Source organism: Mixophyes fleayi, chromosome 8 (genome assembly GCF_038048845.1).
Source record: "Mixophyes fleayi isolate aMixFle1 chromosome 8, aMixFle1.hap1, whole genome shotgun sequence".
NCBI lineage: Eukaryota > Metazoa > Chordata > Amphibia > Anura > Limnodynastidae > Mixophyes > Mixophyes fleayi.
The window spans coordinates 66,478,735-66,499,585 of record NC_134409.1 but is presented as its reverse complement, the minus strand read 5'-3'; the positions used below and the strand labels follow the sequence as shown (position 1 = coordinate 66,499,585).

The 20,851-nt window shown below is 41.7% G+C and overlaps 1 protein-coding gene across 1 annotated transcript in view; it reads left to right on the top strand.

Annotated features, from left to right (window-relative positions):
* Nucleotides 1–19,696: 19,696 nt before the first annotated feature.
* Nucleotides 19,697–20,851, top strand: part of C8H1orf21 (chromosome 8 C1orf21 homolog) — a 102,613-nt gene continuing 101,458 nt past the window's right edge. The window contains exon 1 of the mRNA XM_075182666.1: nt 19,697–20,077. The gene's annotated coding sequence lies outside the window, so the exon portion shown is untranslated. The remainder of the gene's footprint in view (nt 20,078–20,851) is intronic.

Sequence of the window (20,851 nt, the reverse complement as noted above, 5' to 3'; positions counted from 1 at the left end):
GGGCTGTTTGCAAGGAGGGAAATAGGTTTATTTATTAAATGGGAATACTATTACTTTAATGTTGGGGCTTGAGTAAGGCTTAATTATTACTCATGGCTGCTATTGATTTAACACTGGGGCTGGTTGTAATTTTCTAAATGTAGCCATTTTTTCCCTAAATAGGGCCCCCAACATTCCAGGATCCAAAGACACTGCAACTAAAGAAACCTGCAACCACAGGTGATGAACGTGAGAAGAACAGGTAGGAGAGAGCAGGAAAGTGTATGAAATGTTGTGATTCTAGTGGGCCAATCCCAATTTTTGATGACTGTTCAATGGTGTACACAAGAATGCAGGTTTTTCCTCTGTAGGATGGTGGCCTAGCACTTCTCACCTGGTAGCCACACCCAATGATGCATAGACACAACCCAATTGTATAAACAAACCCACCAGCACCCAGTAGTAGAACTTTTTTTTAGATCCTCATCTATAAGGGGGACCCCATAAAGTTGTTGTACCTGTGCCCTGAATTCCTCTTGGCAGCCCTGGCTAGAACAACTGTATAATGGCTCTTTTCATGTCCACTTGTCTTAACAATTACAGTCTTCTTATCAACAGTTCTGTTACTTGGGACATCAAATTGAAGGGGACTTCATCCATATTTGTAATCTGTCCCAACTCAAACTGATGTGTCTTCCGACATTGAGTGACAAAACTATGAAATTCAAAGACCTTCTGCTCATAGCTTTCAGGCATCTTTTGGGCAAGTCTGGTGCGTGTACGCATGCTTAGTCCATTCTGTTTCATGTACCTGAAGCACCAATTGTGTCCTCCTTTGAAATCAGTAACTTCTTCTTTATCAGCAATTCTTCTTGCCTCATGCTGAATCATCTTTGTGGACACAGGAATTCCAATTGCCCTTTGCTCTTCAATCCATATCTTCAATTCTCTCTCTAAATCAGGCCATTTTGATGACTTGCATCTCACAGGCTTCTTCTGCCGTGGCGTTTTCAGTAGGGTTCGGATTGTTTTCTCGGATTGTTTTCTCAGTTGGAGGAGGACCAAACTTGGTGACTGTGAAAAAATTGAGGATAATGTTTATAGTCTTTTGCAGAGTAATTGTGCAGCGGGTACTACAGAGAGGAGAGACGGAGTTCTAACCCTATTGCTTATTTTGCCTTACCCTGTCATATGCTTCCTCTGTTCAGTAAAGTCTTCTTTCTTCTGTTCGTTCTCATCCCGATATTGGAAAGTCGCTTACTGACCTCTTTCCGATGACCGGATGTCCAATCAGGACTTTGACAAAGTCCTGATTGGACGAAACGAGTAGGTTTTGAAATTACTACGGAAGTGATGTAGGGAAGTGTGTGTTCCAACTGTAGTTCACACACCACATTCAGTCATTGGGAAGAGGACGGAGAGCGACTTTCCAATATCGGGATCAGAACAGACAGAAGAAAGAAGACTTTACTGGACAGAGATAACATATGACAGGGTAAGGCAGAATTAGCAATAGGGTTAGAACTCCGTCTCTCCTCTCTGTAGTACCCGCTGCACAATTACTCTGCAAAAGTCAATAAACATTATCCTCAATTTTTTCACAGTCACCAATATTGATTTGCGATTCTTGAGTATTCTTGATCTTTTTTATAGGAGCAGCATCAATATGTTCTAGAGCGCCTACTGCCACTGTATAAGACGCACCCAGCTTTTAGACCCCAAATTTTTGGAAAAAAGGTGCGTCTTATACATAGGGAAATACGGTATTTGGCAAACAGATGATGTATCTTTAAGGGAATTTTGTGATATGCTAAACTGCAATACTCTCAATATTAATTTGACTTTTGATATTAGCAAGGTAGAAGTACATTTTTTATCTTTGCGTATTTATATCAAGGATACACATTTATTTATCAGCAATTATAGCAAGCCAACAGATTCTAACTACTTTATTGATATGAATAGCAATCACTTTCACAAATGGTTAGATAGTATTCCAATTATTCAATTCCAACGCATTAAGTGTAATTACACTGAGCCTGAAAAGTTTCAAGAGCAATCGTTCAACTTAAAGAAGCAATTCTTGCAGTGAGGCTATAAGGATGGACAACTAAATAATGTGTTAAAAAGAATAGCTGGTATGGATAGAAGCACACTTTTAGTCCCTACAAATAGGGAGGAAGATTACAATAATTTCGAGAAGAATGTATGGATTCCGTTTATTACTCATCATCATCACCATTTATTTATATATATATTACTCGATATAATACTCATTAAAAAGAGGTGGAAAAAATCATTAGATAACATTGGTCAGTTTTAAGAAAGGATCCTCTCCTACAAGGCACCATTTCTGAATATCCAAGGTTTATTTATAAAAAGCCCCAATCCTTAGGAATCATTTGGTTAGGAGTCACCTAAGGGAGCCTAAATGTCATAACAATACTAAAGGTTTTTTTTAGGTATGGCTCATGTATAGTGTGTAGGAACACAAAAGAGATCAGAAGTTGAATGTGGATACAATCTTCATCCACGTGTCAAATGTACCATATTATGAATTTTATCACATAAGGGCTATGAATTACATTCCTTGTCAGCCCATTTTAAAAAATTAATAATTGTAACATGAAATATATTGATTTTTTTTGTGGTTTAGAGAAGATAGAGGAGGATTGGAGAAAAAGAGGTTCAAACATTGAGTTGGCACAAGCTCAGATGAGACTGATTTATTCTTTGGACACTCTGTCCCCCAATGGTCGGATTAATGATTTTGAGACCAAGTGGTTCTTGTGTAACCTATTATATTTAGTAATTGATGGGTAGGTATGGACTATGGCCTCACACTTTTTAAGGGACCAAAAGTAATGGGACAATCGACTCAAAACCTATTTCATGGACATGTGTGGGCTATTCCCTCGTTATTTCATCATCAATTAAGCAGGTAAAAGGTCTGGAGTTGATTCTAGGTGTGACATTTGCATTTGGAATCTGTTGCTGTCGACTCTCAATATGAGATCCAAAGAGCTGTCACTATCAGTGAAGCAAGCCATCATTAGGCTGAAAAATCAAAACAAACCCATCAAGAGATAGCAAAAACATTAGGTGTGGCCAAATCAACTGTTAGGAACATTCTTAAAAAAGAAAGAACACAACGGAGAGCTCAGCAACACCAAAAGACCCGGAAGACCACGGAAAACAACTGTGGTGGATGACAGAAGAATTTTTTCCCTGGTGAAGAAAAACCCCTTCACAACAGTTGGCCAAATCAAGAACACTCTCCAGGAAGTAGGTGTATATGTGTCAAAGTCAACAATCAAGAGAAGGCTTCACAAGAGTGAATATAGAGGGTTCACCACAAGATGTAAACCATTTGTGAGCCACAAAAACAGGCAGACCAGATTAGAGTTTGACAAACAACATCTAAAAAAGCCATTACAGTTCTCGAACAAGAACAACATCCTATGGACAGATGAAACAAAGATCAACTTGTACCAGAGTGATAAGAAGAGAAGAGTATGGAGAAGGAAAGGAACTAACTGCTCATGATCCAAAACATACCACCTCATCAGTGAAGCATGTTGGTGGTAGTGCCATGGCATGGGCATGTATGGCTGCCAATGGAACTGGTTTCCTTGTATTTATTGATGATGTGACTGCTGACAAAAGCAGCAAGATGAATTCTAAAGTGTTTCAGGTAAAATTAGCTGCTCATACTCAGTCAAATGCTTCAAAACTAATTGGACGGCGCTTCACAGTGCAGATGGACAATGACCCAAAGCATACTGCAAAAGCAACCAAATAGTTTTTTAAGGCTTACAAGTGGAATGTTACGCAATGGCCAAGTCAATCACCTGACCTGAATCCAATTGAGCATGCATTTCAATTGATGAAGACAAAACTGAAGGGAAAATGCCCCAAGAACAAGCAGGAACTGAAGACATTTGCAGTAGAGGCCTGGCAGAGCATCACCAGGGATGAAACCCAGCGTCTGGTGATGTCTATGCCTTCCAGACTTCAGGCTGTAATTGACTGCAAAGGATTTGCAACAAAGTATTAAAAAGTGAAAGTTTGATGTAGGATTGTTTAGTTTGTCCCATTACTTTTGGTCCCTTAAAAAGTGGGAGGCACATAAAGAAACCATTGTAATTCCTACACTGTTTACCTGATTTGGATGTAAATTCCCTCAAATTAAAGCTGAAAGTCTGCGGTTAAGCACATCTTGTTTGTTTCATTTCAAATCCATTGTGATGGTGTATAGAGCCCAAAATATGAGAATTGTGTCGATGTCCCAATATTTATGGGCTTGACTGTATGTATAAATATATATATATATATATATATATATATATATATATATATATATGTGTGTGTGTGTTTGCTTAAGTGTCTGTCCAAAGTAGATTTTAACGATATCGCTGAGGTCCGTACATAGAAACCCACACTTTACTTGTGCACGGCATAGAAAAGGTTAATCCACGCAGGTCTGCACATAGGGCCTGATTCATTAAGGATCTTAACTTAAGAAACTTCTTATTTCAGTTTCTTGGACAAAACCATGTTACAATGCAAGGGGTGCAAATTAGTATTCTGTTTTGCACATAAGTTAAATACTGACTGTTTTTTCATGTAGCACACAAATACTTGATAGCTTATTTGTACATTGAAATTTAAACTTGATATTTGTGTGCTACATGAAAAAACAGTCAGTAGTTAACTTATGTGCAAAACAGAATACTAATTTGCATCCCTTGCATTGTAACATGGTTTTGTCCAGGAAACTGAAATAATAAGTTTCTTAAGTTAAGATCCTTAATGAATCAGGCCCATAGAGATTTAAATTTCATCTGTAATTAAGATTACAGATGGGTTTGTAAAACGGAAGTTTATGTTCTCTGAATTTTATGGCTTTTACCTAGGGTGAATAATTAGTAGTTTGAAACGGAGAATATCCGCTGCATCCTTTTGTTGATATAAGATGCCAATTTAACAACTAGATAATGATTGGTCGATTCTGGTTTAAAAAAGAGGACGTAATGACAGCCCCGTTAACCTTGACAAAGATCAGAGGATCGAAACGGGTTGACGGGGGTACGCACCTGTTTAAGATCTCCCCTTCCCTGAGGTGCATGCGAGTGGAGGTGCCGGCTATCCAATACATATTGTGTACATGCTGTATACCATATTTCTCAGGGTGCGACGCCATCCATACTAGGATGTGTTATTGAAAGCATTGTGGGTAATTTTCATTTTGTGTGATCATGTTTTTATATGAATATATTTTTGTAATGATATTTTTGGGTGGAATAAAATTGTTTTATTAAGAGTTAATGCACTATCAGCGGTTTTTTGTTCCACCTATACCTATATGAATACTGTCTGATGGGTTCAGAGAATTGAGGTTAAATGAAGTGGAATATTCCAGAAAGGAGAAAATATAACACACTGAATGTTTCATATTGCAAAGTGCCTCTGGTTTGGGACATGGGTCTCTCTCTCTCTCTTGCCAGCGCCTGTTCGGCGCCAGGGCCGTCCGCCATCTTGACCAAGGATTGCGCATGTGCAGAAACCACGAACTGTTAAAACCTTGCTCATAGTCTTATTGGTCAATCAATCACCTCTCACTACTTAAGGCACCTGCTACTCTATTACCGTTGCCTGTTCTTTGGTTCTCATTCCCTTGTGACTCTGAGGTGTTTCCGGTTTCTACTCGTGCTCTCTGTTTGCTGTGGAACATACCTGCGCCTGGACAAGCCTTCTCTCCATATCATGGTACAACTTGCCAGCCGCAGACCACTCCACGCTATCTTGTTACATACCTGCACCTGGACAAGCCTTCTCTCCATATCATGGTACAACTTGCTAGTCGCAGACCACTCTACGCTACCTGATAACATACCTGCACCTGGACAAGTCGTCTCTCCATATCAGTGGTACAACTTGCTAGTCGCAGACCACTCTACGCTACCTGATAACATACCTGCACCTGGACAAGTCGTCTCTCCATATCAGTGGTACAACTTGCTAGTCGCAGACCACTCTACGCTACCTGATACCATACCTGCACCTGGACAAGTCGTCTCTCCATATCAGTGGTACAACTTGCTAGTCGCAGACCACTCTACACTACCTGATAACATACCTGCACCTGGACAAGTCGTCTCTCCATATCAGTGGTACAACTTGCTAGCCGCAGACCACTTCACGCTACCTTATAACATACCTGCACCCGGACAAGTCTTCTCTCCATATCAGTGGTACAACTTGCTAGCCGCAGACCACTTCACGCTACCGTGTAACATACCTGCATTTGGACAGGTCTTCTCTCCATATCAGTGGTACAACTTGCTAGCCGCAGATCGCTCAACGCTATCTAGTATTATATCAACATCTGCACAAGTCTTTACAGTTACCAGCGGGAACATATGTCAGGAGCAGCTTACCCTACTATTTTGCATGGTACCTGTTATTAGGTCTAAAGCCTATAGTGCCTCTGAAGTATAGCTGCGAGTCGCTGACTCTCCTGCTGCATTATTGATTGGTCCTTCCATAGACTTTATCCAGTTGTCATATATTGGTCTGCTGTATGCTGCCTGTGTGCTAATGCACTTTGGAACTTTCTCCTCCTTTTATTACTGCTCATCAGTCTACCGTGTTACCATTGTTTCCATTGTTCAGAGACTCTGCATTTATATCATTGACATTCCCTTTCCTATTCAGTTGTACAGTTCCGTATATTCACCACACTTCCCAGAGGGCCGTGACCTGCACAGTGGCAGCCGCTAAAACCATACTCCCTTGCGGGAGTTCATGGAGAAGACCAGCCACTGTGTTAGACTCTGCGCCTCTGGTAAAGTGAAATTCCACCTGGTGAATTCTGGGTAAAACTCCTAGTGCCCGTGACAACATGTGTGAAGACATCACTGGGGAAGGTCTGATGTTGCATGTCAAATTCACAGAGATTCTATACATGTGTCTACCACCAAAAATCCCACATTCATTGTAAGAAGGAATCTGCATACTATGGATAATTTCTGAAATAAGAACATTATTAATTTACGAACATTTCATCTGACATATATGTTTATACTGTATACCAGTCAATAGCGCCGTCTGTATCCAGCGTCGGACTGGCCCAGCGGGCTACCGGTGAAATCACTGGTAGGCCCGGCTACCTTACGGTCACACCCCTTTTTACCCGTGGGCGGAGCTTACCTGGAGGCCCGTTGTCCTCCCGACGGTCCTCTCCAGTGTTCCCGCTGCTCAATTGCGATCGCAGCTGCGATCATGTGACCCACCCCCTCCCCCTGTCAGCTGATGTTCCTGGGCCGCTGAAGAAGGGAGAAGGAGCAGAGAGCGTGCCCTGCAGCAATCAACATATCGGTAAGTATATTCTTTAACCATTTGTTTATACTATTGTAACAAAAGGAGGCATTTAGATGGCAATATGCAGAGAAAGCAGGGAAGTAAAGTAAAACATTTGTGCAGCAATGCACCCAGATTGAATGTAAAGACCTATGTGTAACAAACAATAGTTTAAGTTTGGTTAACTTACATGCAGAGAAATCCTTCCTCTCAGCAAACAGACAGAGTGTGTCTCTTTAGTGCAAAACAGAGCCAGTGATGGGGCGTTTCCTTTTAAAGAGAAGGTGGGTATGTCACCTGTCCATCAAGCTAAGGCTGGGGGAGGAGTATCAGGTATAAAAGCTTGTTTGTATCATTTGTGCACTGCGATCAACGCTGGGGAAGCTGGCTGGTCTTGAGAGAGCTGAGCTATGTCTAGCTAGCATTTAGGGTCTCCAAGTATTGCTGTGAAATCTGTACGGTGTCAAAACATTTACCATCCTGACAATAAAACTACATAAAAAGGAAGAAGTTGTTCGCGTGTGCTTCAGCAGTAGCGGGCTCTTGCCACACTATATATATATATATATATATATATATATATATAGTTAGTGTGTGTGTGTGAGTTGGGGGCACTATGTGGCATAACATTTGGGGCACTACTGGGTGGCATAACATTGGGGGCAATATGTGACATAACATTTGGGGCACTACTGGGTGGCATAACATTGGGGGCACTATGTAGCATAACATTTGGGGCACTACTGGGTGGCATAACATTGGGGGCAATATGTGACATAACATTTGGGGCACTACTGGGTGGCATAACATTGGGGGCACTATGTAGCATAACATTTGGGGCAATACTGGGTGACATAACATTGGGGCACTATGTGGCATAACATTTGGGGCACTACTGGGTGGCATAACATTGGGGGCACTATGTGGCATAACATTGGGGGCACTACTATGTGGCATAGGGGGGCTGATTATACTAAACTATAGGGGGGCTGACTATGCTAAACTATAGTGAGGGGGGCTGCCTATGCTAAACTATAGTGAGGGGGCTGCACAGAGAACACTATAGGGAGGGGTTGATGGGACCTTTAATGCTGAGGTGGTTTGGGTCTATAGTTGAATGTGGGGCTGAGTGTGGGAAGGAGGGCTATCTATTAAATGTGAATATTAATTATTTAATGCTAGGAATGGTTGTGGGAAATGGATGTATTAAATGTAAATGCTATTAATTTATTGCTGGGGCTGTTTGGAGAGAGGGTAATAGGTTTATTTATTAAATGGGAATTCTATTAATTTAATGTTGGGGTTGGTTGGAGGGAAATAGATCTATTTATCAAATGTGAGCACTATTACTTTAATGTTGAGGCTGGAGAGAGGCCTAATTATTAAATGTATGTGCTGTTGATTTAATGTCAGGGATGGTTGGCATTTCTAAATGTACCCATTATTTTTTTCCAAATAGGGCCCTCAACATTCCAGGATCCAGGCAAGCCGCAACTAAAGAAACCAGCAGCCACAGGCGGTAAAAAGTGACAACAACAGGTAGGACAGTCTGTCAAATGTTCAGAGTCTAGTGCAGGCTTGGCTAACCTGTGGTACTCTAGGTGTTGTGAAACTACAAGTCCCAGCATACCCTTACAGCAATAAGCTGCTATATATTGGCAAAGCATGCTGGGGCTTGTAGGTTCACAACACCTGGAGTACCACAGGTGAGCCAAGCCTGGTCTAGTGGGACAATCCTGATTTTTGGTGACTGTTCTGCCCAATCTAAGGGGTAGGTCAAGACTGTGTATTCTTTATACACACACTGTATGCTTTATATACTACACTAAGGTGCTAGCTGTCCTTCATGGACTGACCACTCCCCCTCTAGTGTCGGGTCCCGCCTCTATGATGGCTGACCACACCCCCTCTGGTGGGCCCCTAGTGTTGCAGTCCCCCGGTGGGCCCTTCATGCCCCAGTCCGACACTGTCTGTATCATAATATTGTTTTGTTGTATCTAGCTTTTTCACTCTCAGTGGGTCAGAGTGTGATTATAGATGGCTTCTGCATAACTGTGGTTTGCGCTGGTGCACCACCATACACTATTTTCTGTGATCCTGTAAGTTGTCAGCAGCTAGTGATATTGAATCATGAAGCTGCTTAAGCTTGGGAGTTTGACCCAGAGCTGGTCAGTATATAACTGGGCACAGAGAGTAGGTAATCCCAATCTACATCGGGCTATAGGTGTGACAATAGGCCATGTGCTCTGCAGTGAGAACAGGGCTGGAAGGTTTAATTATTTATGGGGCATGTACACCTCTCTCTCTCCTGATATGCCTGTCTGTAGATCTCTCTTATGTACAGTACTACAAATGTTTTATGGAGCAGTGGTCCTTGGCCTTCGCCTAGCATATGCTGGTAGATCTTACAATAGTGGAGCGCCGCTAGCACCCAAAGATTTAATCAGTTCTTCAGTGCAGAATATGGGAACTGTTTTGAGCACTGCCAGTTTGGGTGTAGTACCAATTAACTGACTACCCTGACAAAGAAGAGGATGACAGGAGGACACCTATTTGATCCTACACCGACAGTATTATTTTAGGGATTAGAGGTATTAGGGTTAGATAGTTAATGTTAAGGTTAGGGGTAACCCTAACCCTAGCCCTAACTCTAACCCTAACCCCTAAAAGACAGCTGGGTCCGTCCACCGCCGCTTTAAGACAAATCGCGCTTTGTTATGACGTCATCTAACACAGTTGGCAACACAGCCAGTCATACCAAGAAGACATCAGCATCCTGGTAAGTAGGTTTTTTTCAGGTCGCTATAGGATCAAGTTGGTGTCCTCCTGTCGTCCTCTTCTTTGTCGTGGCAGTCAGTACCGTTAAACTGACTACCACTGGTCAGTTTGGGCTGTAGGCAGTGTTGCGGACTTACCTTCTTCTCCATTTCACCGCCGCTCCATCTATCTCGGAAGCTGCACTTCCGGGTTCGGCGGTCACATGACCGCAACTCGGGGTGGGGGTTTTGAATCTCTACTGGTATTTAAACTTCACTCTGACACTCAGTGAGTGTCAGAGCAACTTAACTGCTTCCTGGCTCCTGTTCTCCCCATGGATCTTTGTGCTTGCAGCCGCTGTGTTGAATCCCTGTGTACCAGTACCTGCCTGTATTACTATTCTGGATCGCCTGCCCCTGTGTACCTACCCGGCTTGCTAACTCTTCTTGATTTCTAGCTATCCTGACCCGGATTGTTTGATGTTTCTTCACCTCTGCCCTGTACCTCTGCCGCCAGCCCATGTACCGAACCTGGATATTCTTCACGCTGAGCCTGCTCATTGATTCTGTACCTCATTGCTCTCTTGTGTACCAGTCCCGGCTGTCTGACTACGCTCTCTCTACTTGCTGCTCCCCCCGCTATACTACATCTTGAGGCGAGCCTGAGGACCGCGACCTGCAACGCCCGGCAGCTAAGCCCATCTCGCCTTGCGGCGGTTCTTGGTGACCATCGGGGAGTTCGTTAGAATCAAGATTAGTATCAGATCCAACGAATCCGTTACAGTTTGCTCTGACCATGGATATAGCGACAAAGGACCTCTTGGAGCACTTGGTAGAAACAAGAGGCCATTCAAGAGCAACTTCTAAAATTCCTCCAGAGCTTATCTGCCCGGATGGATACGCTTCAGAATACCTTAGTGGCTACCAGACCTCCTGCACCCAAGGTTGCTGCTCCTGACCCTCCGCCCGCAGCGACAGCTACTTCCTGTCAGTTGCGGATACCTAATTCTCCTAAATTTGATGGGGATCCTTAACTATGTAGAGGATTCCTAAACCAATGCTCCATTCAGTTTGAGCTTCTGCCGGGGAATTTTCCTTCTGAGAAAGCCAAGGAGGCATATGTGATCTCGCTTTTGTCTGGTCAAACAATGGCTTGGGCCTCACCGTTATGGGAGATGAACGACCCCATTTTGCACAACTTTGCCACCTTCTTGTCTACATTCAAAAGGATCTTCGATGAACTGGGGAAGGTATCTAATGCTGCCACCGGCTTATTGCGTCTCTGCCAGGGGACCCTGTCTATAGGTCAGTATGCAGTCCAATTCAGAACTATGGCTTCTGAACTCCGCTGGAACAATTAGGCTCTCGTGGCTACTTTCTGCCAGGGCTTTTTTGATCGCATAAAGGACGAGCTGGTATCACGGGAGCTTCCCACGTCTCTGGATGATCTCATATTCCTCTGTGTTAAGATTGATCTACGTTTCAAGGAACGTAACTCTGAGAGGGAACAACTTTGTCGCAGTATGGTTCACCTGGTTCCCAATTTCCAAATGCTCATTCTTCCCCCCGAGGAGCTGATGCAATTAGGAAGGACTCGCATATCAGCCGAAGAGAGAGAGAGAAGATTTCGAAACAGGCTGTGTTTGTACTGTGGAGAGAGCGGCCACCTTCTGACTTCCTGTCCTAAACGTCCGGGAAACGACAAGGCCTAACGAGTTCGGGAGAGGTATCGTTGAGCCTCCTTAGTCAGTCTCCCTCTACCTGCTGTAGTAATGATTGCCTTACTATTCCAATTTCCTTACAGATGGAATTGACTACCTTTTCTCAGTCCGCACTCCTTGATTCTGGAGCCACGGGTAACTTTATCTCAGCCAGTTTGGTGAAGCAATTCTCCATTCCTACTCAAGCCTTGGAACAACCTATCTCCCTCTTGGCCATCGATGGGGGAAAAATCCCTGAAGGATCTATTCTAGTGCGTACCACTCCTCTCATTCTCCTGATTGGGGCACTTCATCTGGAGAGTATTTCCTTCTTATTAATTCAGAGATCCACCAATCCGGTTATTCTCTGTCTGCCTTGGCTACGTCTCCATTCTCCAACTTTAGACTGGCAGTCCGGTTATATCCTGTCTTGGGGGTAATACTGTCCCACACACTGTCTTCAGATGGTGGTTACCAAAGATTTTCCCAAACGTCACAAAATATTTCCCCTGACACTTCTACCTGAGCCTTACCAAGCCTTCACTGACATCTTTTGTGAACAAGAGGCCACGAGACTTCCTCCTCACAGAATTTGTGATTGTGGTATAGACCTCCTTCCTTGTAAACCAGTTCCTCGAGGCCGCGTGTATCCTCTCTCCCTTCCTGAATCTAAGGCCATAGAAGAATATGTTCAAGAGAAATTAAGAAGTGGCTTCATTCGTAAATCTTCCTCTCCTGCTGGTGCAGGCTTCTTCTTTGTAAAAAAGAAATATGGGGGCCTTCGTTCTTGCATTGACAATAGAGCGCCAAAATGCTATAACCATAAAGAATCGGTATTCATTGCCATTGATTTTGGAATTGTTTGACTGCACTAAGGGCGCCACCATCTTCTCTAAACTTGACCTCAGAGGAGCTTACAATCTCGTACGCATAAAGGAGGGGATGAGTGTAAAATGGAGTGTAACACCTGGCATGGTCATTTTGAATACTTGGTCATGCCCTTTGGGTTATGCAATGCCCCAGATGTCTTTCAAGGCTTTATGAATGAACTCTTCCGAGACCTCTTGTATCAATTCGTAGTAATCTACTTAGACGACATCCTCATATTCTCCAAAGACCTGGTATCTCATCATAGACACGCGTTGGAGGTTCTGTCTCGCATGAGGAGGAATCATCTGTTCTGTAAATTAGAGAAATGTACCTTTGAGCAGAGGCAAGTTCCCTTCTTGGGGTATATCATTTCTGGGACCGGGCTACAAATGGACCCCACCAAATTGAGAGCCATACTTGACTGGACTCAAACTTCTGGCCTTAAAGCTACCCAATGCTTCTTAGGATTCTCCAATTATTACCGCCAGTTTATTAAAGGATACTCTTCATTGGTGGCTCCCATCACTGCATTGACCTGTAAGTCTGCAAATGCTAAAGTATGGTCAGCTGAAGCTATCCAGCCTTTGGTCTACTGAAGTCTCTCTTCTCCTCGGCACCCATCCTCCAACAGCCCAATTGCTCACGTCCCTTTTTCCTGGAAGTGGATACGTCTTCTGTAGGTAAAAGAGCGCTACTTTCACAAGGGGATTCTTCTGACAAACTTCCTCCTTGCGGATTCTTTTCCCGTCGCCTTTTACCTCCTGAGAGGAACTATGGAATTGGCGATAAGTAGCTCCTGGTCATCAAATTGGCCCTCTCAGAATGGAGGCATCTCCATTCGGAGAGGGCTGGCACTGAATCCGTAGAGATTTAGATATCACTGTTCCTTACAGCCACTCCTCGGATTCAGTGCGAGCCTTGTGCAGCATATTTTTATCATTCCTCCAGACAATGCTCAGCTATTACCGCTATTTGGATAACATACTCCGACAATTTGGTCACGGTTACGGCTGCTACCTTCACATTTTGTGATCTCTCTGAAGGACGGTCTTTGACTGATTCCACTGAATATATCCTGATTTGTGTGCTCATTACATTGTGTTGACAATCTATACCAGGAGAAGACCGTTCTCTAAAGGTAAATATATGCAATTCGTGTTTTGCTAAAGACCTGGGGATTCATTCACAAAAGTCCTATCGGACAGACACCCGCTTTTCAGCTAAAGGGAGCTCATTATCCCGGAGTTGTTCGGTTTTGACTTTAACTGGTTATTCCTAGTGTGGCCACACTGCAATATATTTCAGGATTACAACGTTTTTTTCAGCTGAGTGATTGGACCTATGTTTTTTATTATCATTTCATAGGCGAACGATTAGAATCTTCATATTCATTGTTGCTATTTCAAAAGCTTCACAAAATATACATTACATGAAGCTAATTCAGCAACAGTGAATTTATTCGGATCTCGCATCTTTATTGTGTGTTGCATTCAGTTTATATATGCTGTTTGATCGGTGATATTTAATATTTATGTCATTTTATTGCTCATTTTAGTATTTTCATTCGATGTTATACATTTAATAAATTTATCTACTGTGTTTTTACGTCACGGATTTATTATTGGGTGTTTAGTGCATCTAGTTTCCAGGGCTGTTATTTGTTTTTTTTCTGTTAAACTTTGGATATTGCTTTTCAAATATTTATTTCCCCTAAAAGTATAGACAAGACAACGGTGCAGTTATTCTCCTATACTAAACTGACAAAATTAGTATATATTATTCTGGGCTCCCAGGCTCCCTGTAGAAAGATAAAAGTAAGACATATCATTATCAATTAGCCCAATGCCTCTATTAATGTTCCTGCAATTTACCATTTCATAGATAACCATTATTAAGATATTGAATTACATAATATGCACAATTGTTCCATTTATTTAATGATTAATGCAGAAGATTTTTCTTTTCAAAAATGGGGATGCTGTCGCCCTCTTACTCATATAGATTTTCATCAATAGTTTTTATTGTATTTGACATTTTTTGTCTACAGCAATGAACTATATAGGCTATGTTGTTCATATAAACCTCTCTCGTTTTAATTGGATGTTGCAGTATCATATTGTTTGAGATGTTGTTATAACCATTCTCAACTTTTTTAATTTACTAGTCATAAGCTGTTCAAATAATAGATGAAGTATATTAATCGAAAATCGGCGCCTCATATACAATTGCAGCTAGAAAATCCCTTTCGACAACTGTACACAAGTTGACCACAATCAGAAAATAAAAATAATACAAGACACCTCCAGCGCTATTGGTATCCCTTCCCACAGAGAAAACCTGTTATGATAATTGAATATGATAATGTTGTAGAACAGGGAGAAGAAGTTCGAAATTCACATGATTCACAGTATCATCATCATCATCACCATTTATTTATATAGCGCCACTGATTCCGCAGCGCTGTACAGAGAACTCATTCACATGTACCATAATAAAATAAAACCAAAGGGGAGGGAAGCTCCACAACTTCAGAACACTCAGTTCTCACATAAGGAAATAGACTTACAATTTAAATCAGCCAAAGATCACGTAGCAGGTACTTGTATAGAAGCTTCCAGATTCACATCCCCCTGTTATCTGTGTGTAGAGTCTGTCAGTATAGACGTATACTTGGTCTAAATATCTCAAAGTACACACAGCTGGTGTTCATCCAAACAATTTCATCTAGTTTCTCTCACGGGTCAGATGAGTGTAGAAACATTTTTCATATTAAAGAAAAATATAGAAATCTAATGCAATATGTATAAAATGTTTAATTGAATAAAATATGCACATATAAAAAAATAGAGCAGGTAATACGGTTGCCCATACCGGATAACAGCATAAAAATTCACAGGGAAAGATCTTATGGACTCTGGAATCCCGATCCAAAGAAGATGTCTGCTGAGGATGTAATATCACGGAAATAGACTCTTGATTCTCCTGTCATCCAATTCACCAACGCGTTTCAAATCGTAATAAGTCTTTGTCAAGGTAATGATGGATGTATAATGATGTTCTATATGTACCTCAATCTGTCGATCACATGACTTAATCTCAGAAGTTCACAACTTAGTCATAATAAGCTTACTCTATACCAAACATTTATTAATAACATGTATTGATACATACCAGTCAAACATTAATAATTATATCCAAAGCCAAAGGTATTATATTATTTATGAGAGGTTACCATTCTAAATCCAATAACGTAACCAAGCCTTGTATTAAAATAATTCTATCATTTTCAAAATAAGCATTGCCCAAGCGATTGTATTGTGTTTCCAATGCACAAAGTAATTTGTTTTAGCAGATGTAACATTTAACAGTTCAATACATGATTATAATACAGTACAGCCAATACCAAAAGATATATACATACCGCTGCATTCGCATGCGCTCGCTGTGCTCCCACGGGTACCAGTGTACAGTATATCACTCTAGAATACTGTGGTCAGAGTAGACTGAAACCAGTGGGATCACAGCTATGATTATATACATTCAGTGTTACAGAGAGAACAATGTAGATGACGTGGCTTGCTTCTATAGGTCCAGACTTCAGATGGGTCCAGTGTAAACAGGTCATAGGCTAGTTCAAACAACCCCCTCCAAGGCTGAGGGCCAACATTTCAGATGATTCTCCCACCCAGAAACCAGTTACAACTAGTCCATTAGCATTTTACAGTTTGGTATCACTCTAACTATTTATTCCCTAACATCAATAACTAGAGTATGCAATATGCGATCTGTTCGGCAAATAAACCGGACAGCTGCTGATAAATTGATATCAGACATGACACATTTCCTATAACCTGAACCTTAAATACACTGAAGTGTACATATAATCATAATATATAAACTAATAATAAACTAAATACTATCTGCTCATACTTCTATGTATAACGGAACCAATATGAATATGAATTATATAAATAACTAAATGTTGTAATGCGAGTGTGTGTATGTGCGTATTTTACTGTGCGTTCGCAGTATGCCACGTGTATCTTATTTCAGTCTCCTAGACAAAATCATGTTACAATGCAAGGGGTGCAAACTACTTTTCTGTTTTGCACATAAGTTAAATACTGACTATTTTTTCACTACATGCCATTCAGACCACCAACTTACTCCAAAATAGTGTTAAGGCTCACGCCCCAGGTATCAGCTCCTAGAACCGCTTCAGAGGTCTTCACCTACAGGATCCGCTTTTCCCGTAGAGCTAGATGCGCGTACAGGTACTCTGATGGCCCCAGGTCTTGTACTCTAGTAGTAGGAGCTGATAACCTCAGAACGTAGCACTGGTGTACACGCAGAGGTGGAGTGAAGATACCGGCAGAGGTTATGAGGGTCGCTGGCAAAACGGTAGCGCCTAGATCCAGGCCGGGGGTCAAACAGGTCACAGGCAATACGGCAGCGTCAGTATCCGAGCAATGGGTCAGGGTCACAGGCAATAAGGAACGTCAGCATCCAGGCAATAGGTCAAGGTCATAAGCAATCAACGAAGTCAGTATCCAGGCAAAGGGTCGGCAACAATAATCAGGATTTTAAATGGCAAGCAGGGAGCAATGACACAGCAGGGTAGTATGCAGGGTAGCAGGGACTATAACCGGCAGGGAGGCTTTGCTCCTTCCTGTCTTAAATACTAATGTAGGCCAATGAAAAAACATTCAGCCCTAGATGCCGGGACGCAGCGCTGCAGCTAAAGAGCATCCCGACCGTTGCCTTGGCAATGGCCGGGACAAACCGGAAGTGACGTCCCGTTCGTCATGACGTTGCCCGGGGCGCTGGGGCAGAGAGTCGGCTCGTGACAAATAGTACAAACTTCTCCCTGCTCGTTGAAGTCTTCAATATTACTGTGTATGAAAGCGGAAATGAGGATAAGCTGCAGTGGAATGCACGGCTATGGTGTCTCTGAGGTTTCAAAGTTAGGGCTCCAACATGTTTCATCTGGCTTGCGGACTTTGTCAATCTTGATCAATCTTGATTCTCTTGATATACTTTTCATTGTTTATCATCAGTTGTTTTTGTTATCATTTACCGCTTGGAACACTTTGCATTATTTCAATATTACATCTGGACTTTGTTTTATATATATATAAATATATATATATATATATATATATATATATATATATATATATATAAATATGTTTTTTGTTTTTTATTTCTTGAGCTAAGGACACCTTTAGCTGCAATATTTATTCTAGATTTATGCATTACTGTACCTCTGATTTTTTCTTTTTGTATGGGTTTACCCACAGGTTGCAACCTTCATCATCATCATCATCATCATTTATTTATATAGCACCACTAATTCCGCAGCATTGTACAGAGAACTCATTCACATCAGTCCCTGCCCCATTGGGATCATGAGTTCGATTCCCGACCATGGACTTATCTGTGTGGAGTTTGTATGTTCTCCCTGTGTTTGCGTGGGTTTCCTCCGGGTGCTCCAGTTTCCTCCCACACTCCAAAAACATACTGGTAGGTTAATTGGCTGCTATCAAAATTGACCCTAGTCTGTGTGCATGTGTATGTTAGGGAATTTAGATTGTAAGCTCCAATGGGGCAGGGACTGATGTGAATGAGTTCTCTGTACAGCGCTGCCGAAGTAATGGCGCTATATAAATAGCTGATGATGATGACGATTGGAGCTTACAGTCTAAATTCCCTACTATAGACACACACACACACACACAGGGAGAGAGGGAGAGACTAGAGTCAATTTTGATAGCAGCTAATTAACCTACCAGTATGTTTTTGGAGTGTGGGAGGAAACTGAAGCACCCGGAGGAAACCCACGCAAACACATAGAACATACAAACTCCACACAGATAAGGCCATGGTCGGGAATCGAACTCATGACCCCAGTGCTGTGAGGCAGAGGTGCTAACCACTATCTCACTGTGCTGCCTCAAATTTATTGTTTTGTGCATTTTATGACTTATATCTTTGTGCAAGATTAAATTCTATCTTACTTTATGATTTATCACTCTCTGCCTATAATTGTGCCAAGGGGCATTACTTTTTAAACTAGGTGTGGAAAAAATGCTGCAAAGTAAGAATGCTCACAAAAATAGAAGTGTTAATAGTTTATTTTTAAAATAGGACCTGGGGTGCAGAAAAATGGCAGCAGGTGCTCTGGACTGTTGAGTCAAAATGTTAAATATTTAGCTGTAACATATAATTAACAATTAGCCAATGTTTCAATCAGGGGCGGGCTGGCCCGGGGGGCAGGGGGGCAACGGCCCCCCGGGCCGCTGGGTCAGATGGCTATTAGGGCCGGGGGGTAGGCCGGCCGGCCACCCCCGGATGCAAAAAACATAGTTTTCGATGCGGCCGTGTCAGCGCACAGGCGGCCGCATCCCCTGTCATATGATGCGGCCGCCTGTGGCCCCCCGGCCATCCCTCTCCCAGCCCGCGCCTGGTTTCAATCAACAAATTGATCATTTGTGTATAGACAAAATTGCATTCTGCCCTCCATTACAAAATAACAAACAAAAAACAACAACTAAAAAAATTGTCACAGTCTGTATGTTTGGTTATAGAAAATATTGTCTCATCACGTTTGTCACTTCCATTTTCACACTTTGATCATAAGGTGACATGTCACTGTCATTATTGCACTTTGATCCTGAGAGGTCTGACCAATTGTCACTTGTCACTTCCTTTAGTACATTTCTGTCAGCTGGGATTTTCATGGAACATTTTGTGTTAAGAGCAGATAATAATTTTCCAATGATATTTAATACTTGAAACATTATCTTATTGATTTATAATGTCTCAAAGGCCCTATAGCACTAAAATTGCATTGTATCAGTCTCATAAAAAAGACGTGCCAAGTCTCACTGATCTTTAGCATCGGCAGCTTCTTTCACTTTAACGCTTTCAATGACAGACGCTTTCTCGTTACGCATTTTTGACTACTGAAGCACTGTACAGGATATGTAAATCTCTATGTGGCAGTGCAGAGGTGAAACTAGTCTGGCTGATGCATGCTGCCGATTAAAACAAAAGCAAATCTCAGCTACAGAGGTATTGCTATCATGGAATGATAAGAAGCATTTCAGCCTTAAGCCACAGCTGCGTTTTGTGCCTGTGCATTAGGAAGGCCTGCTAGACCGGCCGTCTAAATGAGTAGCTGTCTCTCACCCCTCCCACCCCCTCCCTTTTTCCCTTCTCCTGTTCTTTTTTTTCTTCTCTTTTCCTACTGAGCGACTGCAAAAAGGAGCTTTTACACTTCTGTTCAGCTGTGCTTCACCCTAAACGTCTATTCATCCAAACGTCATTGCTTCTTTATTTTTTTTTTGCACTCTGGAGTCAAAAAAAGCATTAAATCGTTTAACGCAGCAGCAGCATCATCACTGAAAGGTAGGGGAGGCTGAGCCGAAGTCATTGTCAATGGGGAGACAAAAATAATTCCTGTTGTGATTTCAATTGTGCGCTGTTTATTTATATTCAGGTTAGAAGAGCTAAAAGGCCTGCAGTCTTATGTCAGACAGTTAAGACTGGGTTTCTGGCTTATCCTTGTTCCTGTCTATTTATAGCCGACAGCTTGGTTATAAGCATCCATATTTATTTCACAAACTAAAATTATATATATTCTTGTACAGACATACAATGCAATTTTATTCAATATTTGCTGTGTGTTTTTATTCTCTCATGTTAAGTAGGCTATAGCCCCTGTTCTTTATTTTGACTTGCCACAAGTTAGCCCAAATAAAGAGACTTGTTTTTATATTACAGTGTTATGATTCAAAATCATGTTGGTTTGTCTGGAATTTACTTTTATAATTTCTGTCTTTTAAAGTTGCATTTAGACTTTTTGATCAGGGTACCTACTCCCTTTGATACCTGAACTTGGTGTTTATGTGTGTTTTGTTGTCAACAGAAATCAGTGTAAAGTACAGATTTTATTCAGCTGATAAATATAATTTGGAATTTTGGCTGTGTTAATCATACTTATGTTGGAAGTCCAATGATTGAACTATTTTAATGGCAGTGGGCATGAATTGTCTAGAACTTCTCCTTCCTTATTTTTCTTGGTAAAATGTAGACTCTCCTCTTCCTGTTTTTACAGCATAACTATGAAATCTTTATGAATAATGGGAATTTCCTGTTGATAATAATACATTGTTTTCATGT